The sequence below is a fragment of the Solanum pennellii genome, chromosome 9 (assembly GCF_001406875.1).
Source record: "Solanum pennellii chromosome 9, SPENNV200".
NCBI classification, from domain to species: Eukaryota; Viridiplantae; Streptophyta; class Magnoliopsida; order Solanales; family Solanaceae; genus Solanum; species Solanum pennellii.
Genome location: NC_028645.1, coordinates 3,128,182 through 3,132,189, shown reverse-complemented (window position 1 = coordinate 3,132,189; position 4,008 = coordinate 3,128,182). Strand labels below are relative to the sequence as shown.

The following is a 4,008-nucleotide window of genomic DNA, read 5'->3' as shown; positions in this document are numbered from 1 at the left end:
ATTTTTGACGTCGGAATCCAGATCACCCAAAAAATGGTTTGCTATAGCACACGAAAATCATCGTAACTTGTATATTCAATACTAAAAATCATTATTTTCCCATGGAAAATTAATCAGTCATGAACGACTATTTTCATAGATATTTTGATTGAGTCAGTGAAAAGAAAATATAGAAATATCATATATACATGAAAAAATTAAAAAACTTCTCAATATTTTAGCGAGAATAAATTTGTTTCCAGCTATACGTTTTTCTCGAACGAGTGTACATACCGGTAGAATAATGCATAAGAAGTTTAAGTTTCTTGCATTTCTTTGCAAATATCATGAGTTGATATGGACCATTAACATTAGCATCAAGAGCTAAATCATACCTAGAAACATGAAATTAAAAAAAAATGTTAATTATTTAAATTGTGTATATTATCTTAGTAGAATAATTATTTAATTATTTATAGAAGGAAAAAAAAAGTAAACCTTTCATCAAATGTAGTGATGGCAGCAGAGTCAACAATCAAATCAATTTCTTGAGCAATTTTGTCACTAGTAATAATATCCATACGAAGATTTGGCTCATATATATTTCCAACAATAGGAATCAATTTATTTTGTATGAATAACTTGTAGGATTCACCATGTATTTCTTCTAGGCATTTGAACAATTCTGACTCCATAATCTGAATTTTAAGCAAAATCAAGGTGTAAATAGTCTACACGCATTGTCGGTCAGTCAGTGGCGAAGCTAAAATTTTAACTTGAAATCACAATGGTTCAATAAATAACATACTCTCTATATTAGTCAAGGTGATCAGTTAAACATCTTTAATGAAAAAATTAGGGAAAATGCACAAGTACCCCCTCAACCTATGCATGAAATCTCAGAGACACACTTATACTATATTAAGGTCCTATTACCCTCCTGAACTTATTTTATAAGTAATTTTCTACTCCTTCTAGCCTACGTGGCACTAGTTTGAAAAAAAAAAGTCAAGCATTGTTGGACCCACAAGATAGTGTCACGTAGGTCGAAAAGGGGTAAAAAATTCTTAATAAAATAAGTTCAGGGGGGTAATAGGACCTTAGTATAGTATAAGTGTATCTCTGAGATTTCGGACATTGGTTGAGGGGGTACTTGAGCATTATCCCAAAAAATTATGTTGCATATATAAGTTCAATTAGTTGTACTTTATACATATATTAAAATTTTTAATAAATTGATGGGACCCAAAATATTTAAAAAATAATAATTATAAATATACTTCAATTTTTAATCTGTGAAATGCAGCTTCCTTATCCTTTGCCCTGATGAGCAAATAGATCTTGTTTATCTTTGGTGTTGTCCTAAGTATTTTTTCAATCAAAGCTGCAAAAAAGAAAAAAAAAATAATTACACAATTAGGTCACTTATAAGATTTTAATTATATGTAAATCTCTTGATAAAAAATTAATCGATTATTTTTAAAAGAATGACAACTAATATGAATGGGTTAAAGGGAAAAGACATATATCTCCTTGAAAAGTTAGTTACACGTATAAAATATTGTGACGATTGATTACACACCTAAATTATTTAAAAGCGAATTTATTTCAATCTTGATACACATACGGTCAGTCACATGATGGGAAAGTATTTCACAGTCGCGCCACATAATCATCATGTCACTAACACATCAATAATGACGACAAATTTTTTTATAAAAAAAATCAATGTCGCCTTATTTTTTCTTCTTTCCTATGCACCATCAAATCCACCATTATTGTTGCTATAATCATCATATTCACTTATTCAGCACCATTGATTTCACCACTCATAATCAAATAATTTGACCATCAAAATCTTTCCACGACCTTTGCCATCATAAAAAATCGATAACAAACATAAAATATTTAACTAAATTTAACATCAGAACTATATCCACTATCATTAAAATTCATCACAATCATAACCACAATCATAACTACAAATTCACCATCCACATAAAAATCACGAGTTTCATTGTCATTATCGAAATTAAAAGTCATATCACCACTAATTTTTCGCTCATCACCAAATCCACCACCAAAAATTATCGCAATTTATACATTTCATTCAAGCTCAAATAAAAGAATTGTGAAAAGTTGCAATATTTATTTGCAAACATTTTAGTCAGACAATTGAAAAACTAGTGCTCGATTTATTATTACTGATTTTAAAGAAAACCTAACGAGAATTTTTCTTAAAGAGAAAAAAAAGATCTGTGAACATACCTTAAAAAAATTGAATTTTGTGCAAAAACTCAGAAACTTTTTACATTTAAAAAATAAATAGGAGTGTATCTAGGGAAACACAAATGGTTAATTCGAATTCCCTTCGTAGCAAAATTACACTGTATATATTATTTAACGTACCTTTTGCAAGAAACCCCGTACCACCGGTGACAAAAATATTCTTCCCTTCAAAAAAATCAATAATTCCTATTCCATTATTGCCTTTTTGAGATATAATTATTTGTTTTTCATCCTCCATAGTTATGGCTTCAACATTAGTGATTGCTTTGAGTTGGAAATATCGTCGAGGGTGTTCAATTTTTTGAGATTTCATAATATAACATAATTTTTTTCTTCTTCTTTTATGGTTCTCAAATGATGAAAAATTGTTATTATATTTCAACATAGTAGAAACATGATTTTGAGAAAATAAATTATGAGTATGTCCCCTTGTATCAATGGGAAAAATATTTTTTATGAGAAGCATATTGACAATAAATATATAAATTAAAGAGAAGTTGTGGGATAGAAGCAAAAATGATATTCTCTATATATAGAACTAGTTAGGGAGTATAAATACAACAATAGAAGTTTGGTGTACTGTGTGATGAGAATCAGAAATATTATTGGATAATGTATTTTAATTTGTCTAAAAAAATAATTTTCGATGTACGTCTAGTCGAAATTTGTCAAAATTCACATGTGGTGTTAGAAAATATATTTATATAGTATATGTATATAAATTAAATTCATATTAGAAAGCATGTTGGAGCTAAGGGGAACTATAAGAAGCTTTTTTGTCGAAAAAATATATTATATATCGAACGTTAGAATTTTTCTTTTATCTTCTTTGAATAAAGAGCGATGAAAGCATCTTTTCAGATTTATATATAAAGGGATTTTTTTCTAGGAACTTTTGCAAATAACCACTATAAAACTTAATTATATTTTGTAACTATAATTTGCATATTTACGGATTGTAGCTACAGTTTAAGCTGTCTTGTTTGTATAATTCATGGATTTCTATAATTCACAGATACATTTGTATAATTCGATTATTTTTGTATAAACTTGAATAAATTAATTTATACGATTACAAACATCAGAAGTAATAACAGATAGTATTAAATAAATAGTATTAAATAATATTAGTATTTACTGTGTACTAATCCTAGTCCTATTAGGATTAGTACTCCTTAATCCTAGTCCTATTAGGATTAGTACTCCTTCCTATATCTCCTACATATATCTCCCATGTATTCCCTTATTAGGTTAACACTTCAATACAATCAATATTCCTTCATGGTATCAAGAGCCAGAAAACCTAGATCTTCTTTTCTCTAGGTTTTTTTTCTCTGTTTAGGGCACCGATCGTTCCCTCTCTTCTCTTGGGCGGCGGCAGCCATGACAACCGAGGTGGATCCTCTCGATTCACTTCCTTCTGGCGTTAAACTCCTTCTCAGGCATCTTCATGCCCTNCTTCTCTTGGGCGGCGGCAGCCATGACAACCGAGGTGGATCCTCTCGATTCACTTCCTTCTGGCGTTAAACTCCTTCTCAGGCATCTTCATGCCCTGATTCCCGAAAAATTATCAGACATAAATTACCCTACATGGAAAAATCACCGTTCTTACAGCCTTTGAGGCCAATTACCTTCTCAAATACGTCGATGGAAGCACAAAACCGTCGCCGGCAGTCATCACCGCCACGGACAAATCAGAAAAAACCAATCCGGTCCATGCCGCCTGGAAAGCCGTGGATG

General features: G+C 30.5%; 1 pseudogene; it reads right to left on the bottom strand.

Annotated features, from left to right (window-relative positions):
- Nucleotides 1-2,744, bottom strand: part of LOC107029917 — a 15,048-nt pseudogene extending 12,304 nt beyond the window's left edge.
- Between the last annotated feature and the right edge of the window lie 1,264 nt (nucleotides 2,745-4,008).